The sequence below is a fragment of the Ovis aries genome, chromosome 4, assembly GCF_016772045.2.
Source record: "Ovis aries strain OAR_USU_Benz2616 breed Rambouillet chromosome 4, ARS-UI_Ramb_v3.0, whole genome shotgun sequence".
NCBI lineage: Eukaryota > Metazoa > Chordata > Mammalia > Artiodactyla > Bovidae > Ovis > Ovis aries.
In genome coordinates, this window is record NC_056057.1 from 92,508,546 (window position 1) to 92,528,294 (window position 19,749).

At 38.1% G+C, this 19,749-nt stretch overlaps 1 protein-coding gene across 3 annotated transcripts in view; it reads right to left on the minus strand.

The window, feature by feature from the left end:
- GRM8 (glutamate metabotropic receptor 8) overlaps window positions 1-19,749 on the minus strand; it is an 893,584-nt gene that overhangs the window by 176,020 nt on the left and 697,815 nt on the right. The gene's annotated exons all lie outside the window — the stretch shown is intronic.

Consider the following 19,749-nt stretch of genomic DNA (forward strand, 5'->3'; position numbering starts at 1 on the left):
CCTCTGTCCATGGGATTTTCCAGGCAAGAATACTGGAGTGGATTGCCATTGCCTTCTCCAGAGGATCTTCCTGACCCAGGAATCGAACCGTGGTCTCCTGCATTGCAGAACTCTTAACCCTTTGAGCTACAGGAAGGACCCTAATAGAGAGTGTGAGTGTATATATATATACACTCTGTCTATCTATCTATACTCTATAACATATAAATGCTATTTTCTCCATTCACCCCATTCTCTCTTCCCCCACTGTGTCCACAAATCCATTCTCTACATCTATGTATTCCTTCCATAAAACAGAGTCATCAATACCATTTTTATAGATTCTATATATATGCATTAATATACAATATTTGTTTTTCACTTTCTGACTTACTTCTCTGTATAACAGATTCTCAGTTTATCTACCTCACTAGAACTGGCTCAAATTCATTATTTTTTGTGGCTTAATAGTATCCCCTTGTATGCACATATCTCATCTTTATCCATTCATCTGTATATGGACATCTAGGTTGCTTCCTTGTCTTGGAAATTGTAAGACTGAACACTAGGGTACATGTTTCTTTTAGAACTGTGACTTTCTAAGGGTATATGCCCAGCAGTGGGATTGCTGGGTCATATGGTAGATTTATTCCTAGTTTTTAAAGAATCTTCAAATTATTCTCCATAATGTCTGTATCAGTTTACATTCCCACCCACAGTGTATAAGGGTTCCCTTTTCTCCACTCTCCAGCATTTACTGTTTGTAGATATTTTTATGATGGCCATTTTGACTGATATGAGATGATACTTAAGTTTTTGTAGTTTTGATTTGCATTTCTCCAGTAATTAGTAATGTCAAGCATCTCTTCATGTGTTTTTCATATGTTTATTGACCATCTGTATGTTTTCTTTGGAGAAATGTCTGTTTAAATTTTCTGCACATTTTTTGATTGGGCAGTTTGTTTTGTTGATTTTGAGTTTTATGAGCTGGTTATATATTTTGGAGATTAATCCTTTTTCATTTGTTTCATTTGCAATTACTTGCTACCATTCTGAGGGCTGTCTTTTAATCTTTGTTGTGATTTCCTTTACTGTCCAAAAGCTTTTAAGTTTAATTAGGTCCCATTTGTTTATTTTTGTTTTCATTTCCATTAGTCTAGGAGGTGGGTCGTAGAAAACCCTATAGATGCTGCTAAAAAATTACCACAGCTAATCAGTGAAGATAGTAAAGTTGCAACATACAAAATTAATACACAGAAATCCCTTGCATTTCTATACACTAACAATGAAAAAGCAGAAAAAGAAATTAAAGAAACAATCACATTCACTATTGCAACAAAAAGAGTAAAATACCCAAGAATGCTGCTGCTGCTACTAAGTCACTTCGGTTGTGTCCGACTCTGTGCAACCCCATAGACAGCAGCCTGCCAGGATCTCCTGTCCCTGGGATTCTCCAGGCAAGAACACTGGAGTGGGTTGCCATTTCCTTCTCCATACCCAAGAATAAACCTATCTAAAGAGACAAAAGACCAGTATGCAGAAAACTATGACAATGATGTTAGAAATCAAAGATGACACAAACAGATGGAAAGATATACCATGTTCTTGGATGGGAAGAATCAATGCTATGAAAATGACTATACTACCCAAAGCAATCTACAGATTCAATACAATCCCTATCAAACTATGATATTTTTCATAGAACTAGAACAAAAAAAAAAATCTCACACTATGTATGGAAACACAAAAGATCCCAAATGGCCAAAGTAATCTTGAGAAAGAAAAGTGGAGCTGGAGGAATCAGCCTTCCTTCCTTTTTAATTAGGCACTTTCAAACTGCAATGCACTACTTTAAAAAAAAAAAAAAAAAAAAGGGATCGTCTTTCATTTTTTGGACTGTTTTGGTGACTGGCCCAGAGACTACTTCTATTGTCTGATACTATGGATTGACCTGGCTCTTGAGGCATGAAATCTGTACTTCCTGTGCAGAGGCTCCCTGATGAATACTGACTCCTAATATTAGACCAGGATAGCATACCATGACTCATAGTCCACTGAATTCCAGGCTCTGTCTCAGAACCAGCTCACTGGCTATCCTCTTATATTTTCTGGTGGCCCCTTTCCACTGGTTACTCCAAAAAACATTAGGTATGACATTTTACACTGGAATACTACAATCACGGAAAACTCAGCTGCCTCATGGCACTATAGCATAGTGACTAAATATCCAAATAATAATTTGGAAGAGATTAAATATTCATTGAATTTTCTCAGTAATTCCAAATGATGAATCTTTATGTAATCCATCTAACCGAGTACAATTTCTTAAAATATTTGGTGTCTCTCTTGAGCAAGCTTTATTCCATGTATGATCTCTTGATCTCAAGCATTTATTTCTCTTTCTTGCAGCAGTTTGAAAGACTGTTTCTTCTTTCTTCCTTTAAAAAATCTCCCACCAAACCAGCCCAGACTCCTTTCTCTATACTCATTCTGATCTGCTAGATGTATTTCTTTCTTTCTCTGATCTTTTCAGTGTAAATCAATCAAGCTTATTTCAATGACTCCAGACTCTCCCTTCACTCATAGACCTGATTATAGACAGCAAAGATGGTTCTCCTTAAAGAGAAGACCAGACATATTGCTTCTGTTACATATAAACAGCACTATCATCATAAAGGGCTACATTGAAGCTAAATGAAATGATGTATTTACATATATTCCTGACATGGGAAGAATTTTTTTGGTTAATGAAATGAAAGTAGTGACAAGGGAAGCAGAACACAGGTTGGCCAGAATCCCACATCCCTCTAGATACAGCCTCTCAATCCTGCTCCCACTTAGCATCTTGTAGAAAGATAGGAGAAGGGAGAAGGGTAAGTGATGGTAGAGAAGAGGTGGGTGGTTAGTATGAGGAATGAGCCACTGGTGTGGGGAGAAATGCCGCTTGGCTTAAGTGTACGTGCCACTCCATGAGTCAAGCAGTATATGTGCCAGGTGGTGAGAAGGACAGAGGCAGACACAGAACTCCAGAACAGCTGCTCCTCTCCCTTCTTCCACTCAAGGCTCAGAGAATCTGGCCAGTTTAGGGGTAGCCACTAGGGAGCAGCAGCAGATGGCTGTTATGCTCTAGAGGTGCACTCTTGAATGGTGACGGCTCTAGCTACCAAAAGCACCTAGCTTTTGTATGCCAATAAATAAAATCTACTAAAAAGCTGCAAAAAAGACTCTTTCGTGGAAAATAACCATTTTCAATTCAGGACTTTAGTTATCTAATTTTACTAGTATTTTATTGTAAATATCTGCTATAGGGCTTCCCCGGTGGCTCAGACAGAGTAGAATCTGCCTGCAGTGCAGGGACCTAGGTTCTTTCCTGAGGTTGGGAAGATGCCCTGAAGAAGGGAATGGCTACCCACTCTAGTATTCTTGCCTGGGGAATTCCATGGACAGAGGCGCCTGGCAGGCTACAGTCCATGGGATCACAGAGTTGGACAGGACTGAGCAACTAACACACACATACAAACACACACACATACAAACACACACACACACACATACACACACACACACCAGCTAATTATTAAGATTAAAAGCAACCACAATAAAAGTAAACACACATTGTCTCTTTCAATCTTGACTTTCCCAAAGGAGAAATGGTCAAGAGACAAACCTGTGAAAGAATGTTGCAGATTCAATGCACATTTACTGAGACTTTTCTCTGTACAGCAATATCAGAATTTTTCATAGGCATTCTTATGTGAAGTAAGTATGAAACATTATTTAAGAAAGGTAATTTCACTTCACACACATACATACACCAAGGAAATATTCAAGAATCAGAGGAAACTAAATACTAGAAGTTCAGTTCTATGGACCTATATGCAAATCCAATTCTGACTAATTTTATACTTACCTCAATATATGTCAAAACTTCTCCCAAATAAGGAAATGACAAAGTTAAATTTTTTTTTTTGGTTTTGTTTTTAAATGTGATTTTGTGTGACTGCTATTCTCTATATAAAACAATTATGGTTCTCAAAAATAATAGCTAATAATTACACAGCACTTTGAAACTTAAAAAGTGTTTTCACATACAAAACTCTTTTAATCTTTAAGAAAATTTTGTAAAATAGGAGCCAGTATGTAACAAGAAGCTTTAATTTCTAGTTGAGAAAGGCTTTCAGAGCTGTAAGTGTGGGCCTCCCTTCTGGAGTAGTGACATATAAGCATATGGCAGGCAAAGGGTTATAACAAGGCTTACCTCAGGTACTGGTAGAAGGTGTCGTCACTGGCCAACTAGTTTTATAGAGTTTGTATGGAAAGGGAAAAAAAGTTTGCATTCAAGAAAAAAAAAAATTTCTTGTCTGTCTTCTGGGGCGCACCAATGTTGCAGTTCAGTTCAGTTCAGCCGTTCAGTTGTGTCTGACTCTTTGCAACCCCATGAACTGCAGCATGCCAGGCCTCCCTGTCCATCACCAACTCCCAGAGTTCACCCAAACTCATGTCCATTGGGGCAGTGATGCCATCCAACCATCTCATCCTCTGTTGTGTCCCCTTCTCCTCCTGCCCTCAATCTTTCCCAGAATCAGGGTCTTTTCAAATGAGTCAGCTCTTCGCATCAGGTGGCCAAAGTATTGGAGTTTCAGCTTCAACATTAGTCCTGCTAATGAATATTCAGGACTGATTTCCCTTAGGATGGACTGGTTAGATCTCCTTGCAGTCTCAAGAGTCTTCTCCAACCCCACTGTTCAAAAGCGTCAATTCTTCAAGTGCTCAGTTTTCTTTATATTCCAATTCTCACATCCATACACGACTACCGAAAAAAATATCGCCTTGACTAGATGGACTTTGTTAGCAAATTAATGTATCTGCTTTTTAATATGCTGCCTAGGTTGGTCATAACTTTCCTTCCAAGGAATAAGCATCTTTTAATTCATGGCTACAGTCACCATCCGCAGTGATTTTCAGTTCAGTCAGTCAGTTCAGTCGCTCAGCTGTGTCCAACTCTTTGCGACCCCATGAATTGTACCATGCCAGGCCTCCCTGTCCATCACCAACTCCCGGAGTTCACTCAGACTCATGTCCATCGAGTCCGTGATGCCATCCAGCCATCTCATCCTTTGTCGCCCCCTTCTCCTCCTGCCCCCAATCCCCCCCAGCATCAGAGTCTTTTCCAATGAGTCAACTCTTCACGTGAGGTGGCCAAAGTACTGGAGTTTCAGCTTTAGCATCATTCCTTCCAAAGAACACCCAGGACCGATCTCCTTTAGAATGGACTGGTTGGATCTCCTTGCAGTCCAAGGGACTCTTAAGAGTCTTCTCCAACACCACAGTTCAAAAGCATCAATTCTTTGCAACTCAGCTTTCTTCACAGTCCAAATCTCCCATCCATACACGATCACTGGAAAAACCATAGCCTTGACTAGACAGACCTTAGTTGGCAAAGTGATGTCTCTGCTTTTGAATATGCTATCTAGGTTGGTCATAACTTTCCTTCCAAGGAGTAAGCATCTTTTAATTTCATGGCTGCAATCACTATCTGCAGAATTTTACTTAGTGATCTGTTATTAGCCAGTATGAGGCAAATGGATACTAAGTAAATTTTGAATTGTTATCTCTATATCAAAATGCCCTAAATTCCTTAAAATGAGATCAGTTAAATCTAAGAAGATACTACAGAATAGACTGAGGTGTTTCGTAAACAGTAAACTTGCTTGTCCCATTGGAAGAATTGTTTTATTTAGGATAATTTTTTTTGGTAATTAATCTGTAAGCTGGTGGCTCAGATAGTAAAAAATCCACCTGAAATGCAAGATCCTGGTTCCAACCCCTGGGTTGCAAAGATCCCTTGAAGTAGGGCATGGCAACCCACTCCAGTTTTCTTGGCTAGAGAACCCCCATGGATAGAGGAACTTGGCGGGCTACAGTCCATGGGGTCGCAAGGAGTCAGACAAGATTGAGCAACTAATTACAAGCTGTAAGTTAAAGGCATACCTATTCACTAATAATTTAAATGGCCACATAGCACTGTTAAATTCTGATTGTCTCTGAAAGCCATCTTTTTTAGACTGATGGCAGTTAATCTCCCTAATGCTGAATAGTTGTCCAGTCATTTGTTTACTGGTACTGATGGTAGCTATAGAATGATCTCTACACTCAAAGCTGAGATCAAAATTCTGAAATTGTTTTTGATTAGCTCTCTGTGATTCCCCTTCCTATTCCTTCTGTTCTTCATGAAAATTCTGAGACTTTGTCTCTCTGCATCTGTGCTGTCTCTTCCTTACCCTCATTATGTCCACCCGTCATATCCCATGTACAGAACATTCCAGAATCATCTACCTAAAATGTGATTTCTACTTTGAAGCTTTCTCCTATAGCAATCGTTTTTCTAAAGTCTCTTTCTGCTGCCTTCTCATCTATTTAAGAGTCATCACAAGATCCACTTCTCCTGATTTCTCATATCCAATTATTCATCAACGTCTTCTTGATTCTGCTTCTTTAATATTTTTAAAAGCAGGCACGCTGGAGTGGGATAAATACATGCCTGTGAATTCCATGTGTTTCCACTAGGCCGTATCTTCCCTGGTGGCTCAGTGGTTAAAGCGTCTGCCTCCAATGCAGGAGACCTGGATTCGATCCCTGGGTTGGGAAGATCCCCTGAAGAAGGAAATGGCAATCCACTCCAGTATTCTTGCCTGGAGAATCCCATGGATGGAGAAGCCTAGTAGGTTACAGTCCATGGGGTCGCAAAGAGTCGGACACGACTGAGCGACTTCACCTCACCTTCCACTAGGCCAGTGATCTTAAATAAACAACTTATTGGTATCCTTGGTTTTCTCTTCTATAAGATGGCCATTCTAAGTGTAACTACCACACAGGGGTTATGAAAAAGATTAAATGAGTTAATAAATGTAACTTAGGTGGAAAATTCAACTTAAGCCACTATTTCTCAGAGTGAGTTTCAAGGAATATTAGTTTCATAAAATGTTCTTCAAATAAAAAGGGATTCATGGTTAAATCAATTTATTAAACATTACATTCAATGCCCACTTCTCAGCCAGCCATGATGTACATTAGTATATAAAAGGATCTCCAAATTCTTGTAGGGAGACAAAACAAAGCAAAACAAAAATGGTTGTCCTGATATTCATTAAACTTATTAGAACAGAGAGCCTTTGTGTGCATATATAGTAGCTATTTAAAATCATGCGTAACCAGTGCTCTGAGGAAGGTGTTTTGAAAACATGCTGACTTGAACAAGAGCCACAGTTATCATTTTGGAAATTATTTCAGCCTCAGATTTCCAACTTTTTTTTTTTTAAGAGACTACTATCTCCTAATGTTCAGAGTCATCACAAACTCTCAGAAAAATGAACCAAATTGTCCTGTGGGAAGCTGTGTCCTAGGGTAGTCAAATGATATGAACTTTCTAAAGCCCATTATTTCTTAACAATTCTTAAAAAATATGAAAACATTTTACTTTTCGTGCAATGCCCAAAATTGCTCAGCTAGCCTGTAACAGGTGTGAAACTTTATCCCAGGAGAAAAGTTCAACATAAAAACATGTAAATATCTGATAAAGAGTGGTAAGAACTCCAAGAGACTCAGGAAGTAGGTAAGCTCATGCCTGTGATAAAGGCAGACTCAAGATGAGGTCATGGTGCCTAAGTTCCAACGTGTGTGTGTGTGTGTGTGTGTGCGTGTGTGCACTCATTCATGTGTGACTCTTTGTGACTGCATGGATTGTAGCCCACCTGGCTCCTCTGTCCATGGAATTTCCAAGAATATTGCAGTGGGTTGCCATTTCCTACTCCAGGGGAACTTCCCAACCCAGGGATTGAACTTGTTTCCCCTGTGTCTCCTGCAATGGCAGGCAGGTTCTTTACGTAAAGCACTGTGTCACCTGGGAAGCCCCTCTCTGACCATAAAACTGTTGACTGTACGTGAGGTAAAAGAGTCAATGCTGCGGCCTGACTGCCTCAATGTTGCAGGCTGAATGCAACCAAATTTTTGATGACCCAGTAGGAATTCCGAGATCATCTTACTTTTCTCCTTTTATAGGAGCAAAAATAAGCCAAGCTCACATTTATTGCTCAAATATAGCCTATTTTTCCTCTGCCATGACATCCCCTAATTTTTCACAAACACAGTACTTAGCCCTCCTTTTAGAGATAAACTAACCTTTTTCCAATCACTTTAGTCTTTCGACTTAGCCCTGCTTGAATTCACTCTAACCAACAAAATCAACTTAACTTCCCTATAGCAGAGTTCAGTTTTTTTTAAATGTGATAAAAACATGCAGCTGGGAGAGCTGAAGAAAATTACTGTCATATCCATTTTTAACAATTTTTATATTTCTATTAAAACCAACGTAGCAAAATACCTTAGCTGTCATTATTAACTTCTTTAATGTTGGTTTATTTTTCATGGGGGATGAGCAGCCATGCTTCTTTAGAATAAATACGCTAGACTGAAAAAAAAAAAATCACAGAAGGAAGATCTGTCTAGTGACGTTTACACTATATGATCATTTCTGTATAGATAAATAATGAACGCTTTAAACTTTTAAATCTAAAAAATAAGTAATCAAAACAGGAAAACACATAATAATATAAATCTCATTACCCGGAGTATCTAATTTGAGAATAATGGATCTGGAAGAAATTTTAGTGAATAACTTCATTATATTCCTAATTTTATAAACATGGAACTTGAGAGTTCAAATATTAAGTAGCAAAGCACAACCCTATCACAGGATGAGTGAGAGCACAGGCTAAAATCAAGTTTCCCAGTTTCCAAGGCCACTGTCCACACCACGCAGAGCCTCCCTGGGTCTGTCCTCCAGCAACCTGCGATGTGTGCCTTGAACAACATGAAATCACACCCCTGTCAAATATTTTACAGAGAACATTTATAAAAATTGCTGACTCTTTGATAAACTAGTTTAAGGATAGGATAATTGAGGAATCTAATTCACAGTTGCCACAGTTAAAGTGGGTTCCTGCTAGGAGATTTATAGAGCATATGCCAACTCCACTGTCCTTGCAGGTCCTCTTTAAAAAAAATAATCAAAGAGGTTAAAATCAGTAGTCTCAAAGGTCTTATGCTGGCTTAATCTGGAAGTCATGTCTGTTTTTGGAATCTTAAAAATATGGTCTGAATGTAGAAAAATACATGTACCAACAGATGCAACAGCTACAAAAGCAGTCAAATGATAATTTAGCACAGCAAAGCTTTGCAGAGTGTCAGAACAACTTAAGAAATACAGGATAGGAATGACTTTGAGGAAGTCTTAGAAACTCAATGAGGGTTGGGTTTTGGTCGCATGACAGTAACTTTAGTGCAATATTGATAAAAGGCATGGGAAGGTAAAGCATGAGGAGAAAGAACATAGAGGTGTTTGCACAGACTCTAAGGTTAAGAGGATGCAAGCCCAGGTGGCATCACTTTTAAGTAAGAACTTTTGCTGTTAGGTATCTTTGCTACATCTGTAGCAAGCTTACTGCAGCCAAGGTATCACCATGTCTGTTGTAAAGGATCTGAGGTGCATGTTGCAGCAAGAAAGTTTCCTTATTTTCCAAAATATTCTATATTAAAGTGTTAAATGTAATTTCTAAAACTGTCATATAACAATGATTCAGTTAAGTTCCAGGATGAGACATCACTCTTGCCTGCTACTTCCCTCAACGTAGAACTCAACAAGTACTCAGAGCAGGTTGCTGCATAATTATTTTGCATGAGTTCTTCAAAGAGTGAATAACTAAACAGAATTTAGTATATCTATACCATAGAATCCGCTTAATACCTAAAAGAGACACAACAACACGGATGAATTTTGAGGGAACTATACTGAGTGAAAAAAAAGTCACAACCAACAGGTTATATACAGTATGATCTCATTCACACAAAATTCTTGACATGACAAATTCATAAAAATAGAGAATACATTAGCTGTTTCCAGACTGGAGGCATGGGAGGGATGTGGGTGTGGCTATTAAATGGTAACTTGGGATCCTAGTGTTGACAGAAATGTTCTATATCTTGACCAGAGTGGTAGATACATGGGCCTACACAGGTCACAAAAATGTATAGACACACCTCCCTCCCACACACATATAAGTAAAACAGGAGATATGATCAGGATTGGCAGACTGAATAAATATCAAGAACCTGCTTATGCTATTACACCATAGTATTTCAAAATGTCACCATTCAGTGTAAAACTGAGCAAAGGGGACATGCGCTCTTTATTATTTCCTACAACTGCAGGTGAATTGGCAGTTATCTCAAAATAACGTTTTATTAAAAACGATTTTATAACAAATAAAATCAATCAAATACTACTAAGATTTAGTATGTTTCTGTGTCCTTATTACATCCCTCTGTCATTTATTTATGGATTTAAGAAAGAACGTTATTTTACATCTCAACCCCTGAGTGTATGTACAGTTGCACATTTCTGCAACTTCACTTGGAGATAAGGTCATGACCTCAATAAAATATAATAGGGACTTTGGGAGGAGTCTAGCTTCTGGCTCTTTTCCTTTCTTAGACAGTAGAAGCTTTGAGGAAAGAAGTCATGTTAAACATTTGATTCAGTCAACAGACATATTAACTTGTTTCGTTTTAGTTTCACACTCTTATCAACTGCTGCTGCTGCTGCTGCTGCTAAGTCGCTTCAGTCGTGTCTGATTCTGTGCGACCCCAGAGAAGGCAGCCCACCAGGCTCCTGCATCCATGGGACTTTCCAGGCAAGAGTACTGGAGTGGGGTGCCATTGCCTTCATCTTATCAACTACTGACCTCTAACTACAGCTGGGGGCTACATATTTTATTCTTATATAATAATACTTTTCAGTTATGGTAATTCTCTTGTACATTACAGATTTAACATAACACTGATGTGTCCACTGAGCTTTTTAAAAGTACCGCAGGATACAAGGTTCACATACATTTTAGTAAATCTACCATAAGAAAATGACTTTTTAAAATCAGTTATTCCTCTATTCTACATTATCATTTTATGTTTATAACCTTATTGTAACCTTACTGATTCTACTCACCATGTTAAAATTACACTTATTTTACTCTTCCCAAGGTTAAAATAAAGATTAAAATACCATTTATTATCATTTTTATTACTTTATTATCCCCATAAGAGGCTAGAGTCACCATCTTCCTTTGCCCTTCTTTGGTATTGGTATAAAGAGGCACTTTCTATTAATTTTTTACGTTATGTCTTTCTTTAGTTGCATTGCCTTTTCCAATTTAACTTCTATGAAGTTTTTTAGCTTTCTTTTCCCTTTCTGTGTCATTTTCATTATTTATCAAAATAACTATGCACTTATGACTTTTCCTACTTTTCATGAATAATGCTAGATTTTTTAGTGCCCTGCTTGCATTTTCCCTGATGAACTATTAAATTCCTTGGATACTATCAGATTGCCACAGGAATCTGTGCCTAACTACATCCAGATAACTGAATCCAGCTTCTCAGTTCTTAATCAGATTAAATCATTTTATGTGGCATAATTCCATGTGTTCTTAAAATAGCAGCATGATTTTTTCTTACTCTACTGAACAGCCTTGATACATCTATTGGCTATAATTATTGATGAGGAAATCAAACTCAACTACTAACTAAAATTGATCAACACCTTTAATTCTTTCTGAATCCTCCTTAATCCTGTCCTGAATCCACCTGGTAAAGAATGCAATGCAGGAGACCTGGGTTTGATCCCTGCGTTGGGAAGATCACCTGGAGAAGGGAAAGGCTACCCACTCCAGTATTCTGGCCTAGAGAATTCCATGGACTGTATATTCCATGGGTCCCAAAGAGTCAGACACGACTGAGCAACTTTCACTTTCACTTTTAATCCTTTCTTCCTAATGTACTTGTTTTCTACTAATGATAAATACATCTTAGTAAGTCCTTTTAAATACTTTGTGGAACAAAACTCAAACCAAGGAGACAGACAGATATGGCAGAAAGAACCTGCCAAACAATTAAGTAAAATTAGAAAGAAAGTAACTCTCATTTATCAGTTCAGTTCAGTTCATTTCAGTCACTCAGTCTTGTCCGACTCTTTGTGACCCCATGAATCGCAGCACGCCAGGCCTCCCTGTCCACCACCAACTCCCAGAGTTCACTCAAACTCATGTCCATCAAGTTGGGGATGCCATCTAGCCATCTCATCCTCTGTTGTCCCCTTCTCCTCCTGCCTCCAATCCCTCCCAGCATCAGAGTCTTTTCCAGTGAGTCAACTCTTCACGTGAGGTGGCCAAAGTACTGGAGTTTCAGCTTTAGCATCAGTCCTTCCAAAGAACACCCAAGACTGATCTCCTTTAGAATGGACTGGTTGGATCTCCTTGCAGTCCAAGGGACTCTCAAGAGTCTTCTCCAACACCACAGTTCAAAAGCATCAATTCTTCAGTGCTCAGCTTTCTTCACAGTCCAACTCTCACATCCATACATGACCACTGGAAAAACCATAGCCTTGACAAGATGGACCTTTGTTGGCAAAGTAATGTCTCTGCTTTTTAATATGCTCTCTAGGTTGGTCATAACTTTCCTACCAAGGAGTAAGCATCTTTTAATTCCATGGCTGCAGTCACCATCTGCAGTGATTTTGGAGCCCCCAAAATAAAAGTCTGACACTGTTTCCACTGTTTCCCCATCTATTTCCCATGCAGTGATGGAACCAGATGCCATGATCTTCGTTTTCTGAATGTTGAGCTTTAAGCCAACTTTTTAACTCTCCTCTTTCACTTTCAACACGAGGCTTTTTAGTTCCTCTTCACATTCTGCCATAAGGGTGGTGTCATCTGCATATCTGAGGTTATTGAGATTTCTCCTGGCAATCTTGATTCCAGCTTGTGTTTCTTCCAGTCCAGTGTTTCTCATGATGTACTCTGCATAGAAGTTAAATAAGCAGGGTGACAATATATAGCCTCGACATACTCTTTTTCCTATTTGGAACCAGTCTGTTGTTCTATGACCAGTTCTAACTGTTGCTTCCTGACCTGCATATAGGTTTCTCAAGAGGCAAGTCAGGTAGTCTGATATTCCTATCTCTTTCAGAATTTTCCACAGGTTATTGTGATCCACACAATCAAAGGTTTTGGCATAGTCAATAAAGCAGAAATAGATGTTTTTTCTGGAACTCTCTTGCTTTTTCGATGATCCAGCAGATGTTGGCAATTTGATCTCTGGTTCCTCTGCCTTTTCTAAAACCAGCTTGAACATCTGGAAGTTCGTGGTTCACATATTGCTGAAGCCTGGCTCGGAGAATTTTAAGCATTACTTTACTAATGTGTGAGATGAGTGCAATTGTGCAGTAGATTGAATATTCTTTGGCATTGCCTTTCTTTGGGATTGGAATGAAATGGCTTCTACTAAATAATGAAAGGATCTCTTCTCTAACCAATCTGCCCTTTGCTGCCCAAAATGTTTCCCTGAAGTTTAAAGCTGAGAATATCTTCATGGAAAAGCTCACTATAGCCTAAAAAACATCAGCTTGTGTTCTAATAGTTTTTGAAACCTTGTAAAATTTGGCTGCGAAAAAAGTCATCTTTCTCCACTCCCCACACTATTCTCTCCTCAGATAGTCCTCTGCCCCAGCGGCTCAGGATCACACTCAGTTCCCTAAAGAAACTGTGACCCTTTCCACTCCCTATGAAAACCTAATCAACACTCCTCATCTCCATCAATCCACCTACAACTGACATTGTGTAGGTGGGATAGGCCTACAGATGTGTACCTCTAACTCAGGGATGATGTTGGGGCCTGAATCTGTAACACCACTAAATAATTTCAGCACCTTGTAATGCGATGGAACATTGGAGGCACTTTATTCTGAAATGAATCGATAGATAAATAAATGGAAGGAAGGATGGATGGATGGAAGTATATATGGATGTTTTTTCCATAGCCTATGAATTGTTCCTACCATTTCTGGCCACCAAAGTAATCGAAGATCCAGTTTGAATTCAACACATTTTATCCAGTCACTGTAGTTGGAGATAATCATCACATATTTTAATTTACAGTTTGTTTCTTAATCTGTACCTTCTAATTATGCTTTTATTATAATTATTGAAGTGCACAGTTGCCTTTAATTGATTGCAAATCATTTGCTACCTGGGAGCTTATTGAACTTTGTGTTCCTCAGTGGCTTAACATTCAGCCTGGCAGGGAGCAGTCACTGAATAATCTGTGCACAAGACTACATAATAATCAATAATCTTGGAACAGTGTTCCATAGTAAATCAGTATTTAGAAAATATGAGAATAGTGTTCATGACAAAAATTAACAAATATTAATACTTACTGAACCCCTACTCTGTGCAACTAAGAACGTAGTTAAACTTCAATTACCTTGACTTTGCTTCATGTGTCAAAAACATGAATTTACTAAATGTTTATTTTCTCGTAAACAAAAAAATAATTATTGACCCCAAAATGACTAATTTTGAAAAGAACAAATTTGTGTCTGGTGAATGAAAATATCGTTTTGTATATTTATGTCAATATAATATATTTATATATTATGTCATATATATGTCAACAAGTTTTGACAATCATGTTGTTACAAGGAAAGGAAGCCAAGTCTTGTATGAATAGAATATAAAGGCAAGAACTATGGTGGCATTTACAGTCCTGTTGGAACATAGTCAAGGGTCTCAGAAAATTGACTTCACATTCATGCTTTGTAGGATGGGACGAGCTATTTATAACGCTAGTCTCATAGGGTGAATGATCTTTTATATGCACTGACAATCATATGAAAGCATTTTCAAATGCAGGCAACTTAGCAATGGGGAAACAGAGGCAAAGAGAAAATGCATGATTTCTAAGAGTCACAGCAAATAAAGGGTCAAGCGTCCCCTTGAACATTGTTCCCACTCCATTCACTCTATCCTCTAAGTCAAGGTAATTTCAATATTTTTCATTATAGAAAAGCTGTTCATCTATGACATTAGGGAATCTAATGATGTTGGTTAAAAACTTTTGATGTCTATCCAAAGCAATATAACCATGGAACAAATAAAGGGACTCAGAAATTCTCTCTTTCTGTATTTCAAGCAAGCTGAGGAACCCCCTAGTATAACAAGTATTTGGCCATTGACAGGTAAAGATATATACTCAATTAAAATATCATCTTATAAATACTACACTGTAAGTACATAGGAATTTTGTTGTTGTTCAGTCACTAAGTCCTGATCACCTCTTTCTGACTCCATGTACTGCAGCATACCAGGCTCCTCTGTCCTCCACTATCTCCCAGAGTTTGCTCAGATTCATATCCATTGAGTCATTTATGCTATCTAAACATCTCAGGAAAGACAGATTTAGCTGGGCTAAATTCTACCAGAAAGTTTACTCAAGTTTCTGGCTGTTCCCAGTGCATTGACTCATGAAACCCACTTTTTTTTTTCATACAAAAATAGACGTCTGGGGTTTGTCATACAGGCACATGCAAGTTATAATGTATGTACCTCTTTTTACAATTACTCCCTACTCAGAACATCAAGATAAAGGCAGAAAAGACTTTTCATGTATGGAATTTCAGATTTCAATACCCTGCAATGGGCTAGTTATCCTGGAAAAATAAAACAAAGTTATTATATCATATTCTTTTAACACTGAATATGCAGCAGGCAGTATTCTACAATCTTTGTTTATGTGATGTCCTTCAATTATCTCAACAACTCTATGCAGTAGTTATGACTGTTTCATGTAGACAAAGAATCTGACACTAAAAGAGGTAAAATAGCATGTGTAAGGCTCAGTAATGGAAGGTTAAAACATGAAAATGTTCTTTCTGACTTTGAGGTCTTGTTCTTGACCCCTATATGCCAATGCATTTAATCTTCATAACAGACCTATCTATTATCCCCACTTAACAGATGAGAAAAATGAGGGTCAGAATTCAATACCTGTTCAAGAGTTACTTTCTTCTATGGAGTGACTCACACAAAATTAAATGAAGCCCTTCTCCCTCAAATCACCATTTCCAATTGACACCATGCTGCTAACAACTGTGGTGGAAACACCCTTATGAACTCATTGTCTTTTAATATTTGTATTAATTTTCAAACTATTTATTTGAACTAGAGTTAAGAAAATAAAATAACAAAGCAAGCAAAAAATATGTCTCAAATTCTTACAGTAATCTAGAAAGAGTAGCTCTGGTTGGAAGTACAAAAACAAAGTCCTCAGTTATTTTAGGCCCATCCAGTAAACTCCATACACTTTCTCCCTGTGGACTTGAAACAGCATATGGCTGTTCTTTTTACAGTTCAGGCCCCACTGTTTTCTCTGAACCTCTAGGTTACAGTGTTTTGTAATTACTAATAAGGACCACCTGTCTCTTGAGAGATTCGGTCTCACCAAATGGAGAAGCCTAATTGTTCAAATTCACTGGCAGGTAGACAATACGCCCTTCATGGGTAGACTGAGATTACGGAATAAACAACTGAAATCTTAATGAACAATTCTACTAATTGATTGTAATTGCTAAGTTAAGAACATATGCTATTTCCATTAAAAAAAAAATACTTGGAACAATACAGATAATGCTTTCGAGGAAACAAAAGTTTCTTTTCCAAGGGGAAAAAAAGAATAAACTACTTGTTTTAAAATTTCTTTTACTTCGCTAAGATATATTCAGGACAAATTTATTGGACTCATATATGCTTAATCATACACTCTACGTACAAACTTATCCTATGGCTGAGTTCAGTGAGAAAAACGGGCTGCTTTTTTTTAATATAAATTTATTAAAATAAGTCAAATTCAATCCAATGCTTATCATTGAAAGTATGAAATCTACAGCAAATTTGATTTAAGAGAACAAGGAGAGAGGGAGTGCTTGAAGAGTGCTCTCCCCTGCCCTCATCAGAACCCCCATCAGCAGTCAGGCCAGGTTAGAAGCCCATGTTTGGCTGTAAGTGCAAAACCACAGACATACGTCCATCTGTGTTCCCGCCTCACTGCACTGGAATTGTTGATTTGAGGGTCTTTCTATCCTTCCAGTCTGTGGGAGCCCTGAGAGCAGGGTCCACATTGTCACTCTAATTCCAACTTTTAGCATGGAGTATGTGCATGGAATGAATGTATTCAATCCATTCAAAATGACTGCCTAGGTAACAATATCTAGCCACACCCTATCCTAGGGAAAGTAACTACATATTTATATTAAATAAAGTTTACTTTGTAATGCAGAGAGATTTGCTAAAGTATTAAGGTCAATATTAAAGGTAGGCAATAGGCTATAGGGACAAATGGTCTCCATTTATTTATTTATTTTTAATTGAATGATAATTACTTTACAATGTTGTGTTGATTTCTGCTCTACAACAGTGTGAATCAGCTGTGAGTAAACATATATATATCCTCCTTCTTGAGCCTCCCTCCCATCTCCACCACCTCACCCATCTAGGTCAACACAGAGTACTAAGCTGAGCTCCTTGCGCCATACAGCAGCTTCTCACTAGCTAAAATGGTCCCCATTTTAAGTGAACAGATTCTGAACTTGTTAAAGCAAACAAGTGCCTCTTCCAACAGGACCTTCACTTCTCTACTCACCACACTCATCCTCAGATCTTCCCTTGACCACACGGTATCATGAGACATTGGATTAGTAACAGGTAACATTTATGGGCATCATACGTGCCAAGCTCTGGACTAACTGCTTTATTGTATGATTTCATTTAATTCTTATAACAACCATCTAAGGTAAGTGCTATTAATGCTTCCACTTTATAAAAGACAAAACTGAGGCAAAGCATTTGTTTGGTGTCCTCCCTGAGATCGGGGGCTTCCCTGATGGCTCAGTGGGTAAAGAATCTGCCTGCAATGCAGGAAACATAGAAGACATGGGTTCAATCCCTGTGTCGGGAGGATCCCCAGGAGGAGGAAATTCGCTGGGTCTGGAGGATCCCCAGGAGGAGGAAATGGCAACCCACTCCAGTATTCTATATTTTCCCCCCTACGGATCGTGGAGACTGGCAGGCTACAGTTCACAGGGTCACAAAGAGTTGGACACAACTGAGCAACTAAGCACACATACACCGCCTGAGGTCTAAGCAGAACTTGAGCAAACCTGTCACTCTCCAAGCAACTCCTACTGCACCTTCAAACAGAAGAGTAATCCAGTTTCCAAAGGGAAATAGCCATTTTTGTTTGTTCTGATAAAATTCAGAATTCAACCCTGGATGTACAACCTCTCTTTACAATCTAATTGACTCTATTTTCTTCTGAGAGTTGATTCTCTCTGTTTCAGTAAAGCTGGCATGGCTATTTAGTCATAAACAATCATAATCATGCATGAGAAAAAATTCTCACAAATTGTTTTGATATATTTTATGAGCAACAACACAATAACAAACATAAAACTTTTCATGCACCATAAATGTACATAAAAGAGCAGCTTGAGATTCAACATAAAGTTTTATAATAAGCATATATATGGTGAGAGATGTGTGTAAGCACGTATACTTATGTACAGTTATTTTAGGTATCTTGGTATTATATATATGTGCGTGGATTTTTCAACCATTAAACTTCGTTATTCAAATCCATAATCAAAAGACGATAGTAAGCAGGTCGGCATTTATAAAAGATAAAAAGAAGCTTCCCCATTTTAACCCTTAGCAAATTTTCTTTGTTGTGTTCAATTATTTGATTTCAGAGAGGTCTGCTGTCAAAAGGACTTTGGCCAAGAAACTATAGATGTCCAGGTTAGTATCAATAACCTGTAGAGTTCTCAAAGTTTTGTTTTGGTAAATCTTAATTTGGGTTGCTGGAGGATGAAGTTTCATCAGGTTCCTAGAGGCAGTAAGCTGTAGATATGTGGTCTTACATACTATAACAATAGTTGCAAAATAAGTTGTCTTTGCGCATGATTGAATGTCGAACTGTGATAATTATCAGGAAGTCAAAGATAGACAATAAATCATAAATCATATCCTAGTTTTGTTATTTCTTATGATCTGCTTTGCTGAGAATTGTTGTAACTGTTGCTGTATAAACATAGCCTTTCAGGGGCTATATTTGGACATTGAGAAGTGAAAAACATATTAAAAACACCACATTAAATTGATGTTCTCTGAATGGGTTCAGACATAAATAAGCACACACACATGTAACACACCCACAGACCAGAATGATCTCTCTCCCCACCCTCATGGATGACATACATCACTACCTTCCAGCTAGGATAAGCTGTAGCTAGGAAATGACCTTAATTATTCATTTTTGCATGTAAGAATTAAAGATTTTAAAATTTAAAAATAAAAACTAAAAAAAAAAAAAAAAGAAATGAACTCAACTCTCACAGCGTTATGGTAGCTTTGAGAATCAAGAAGAATAGAGGCTCTTATTAGAAGAAAGAGTGAAATACTATGACAAAAGAACCATAGAATAATATGCTTCTAGTTTTATTCGACACATTGTAAAGGCTCCTTACTGCCTACAGAGGAAACACTGCTGTTGTAGTGATTCCTCGGCCACTCAGTCCCTGTAAAGAGCTCAGTGTTACAGATGGATACGTGAATGTATTACGGACATCGATGTTCATGTATAAAGGAACTCTGACCCTCAGCTGAGACTCCCAGGCACTCTCCTTATTTCTCTGTACCGGAAGGAGTCAGTGTGCATGGATATGGCATTCCAAGCTCTTAAATCTGAAATAACTCCTTACCCAGTGGTAAGCAGACGCTTCTCTAACATTTCTACACCCCTGCCATGCAGCCACCACCAGTCCTATAC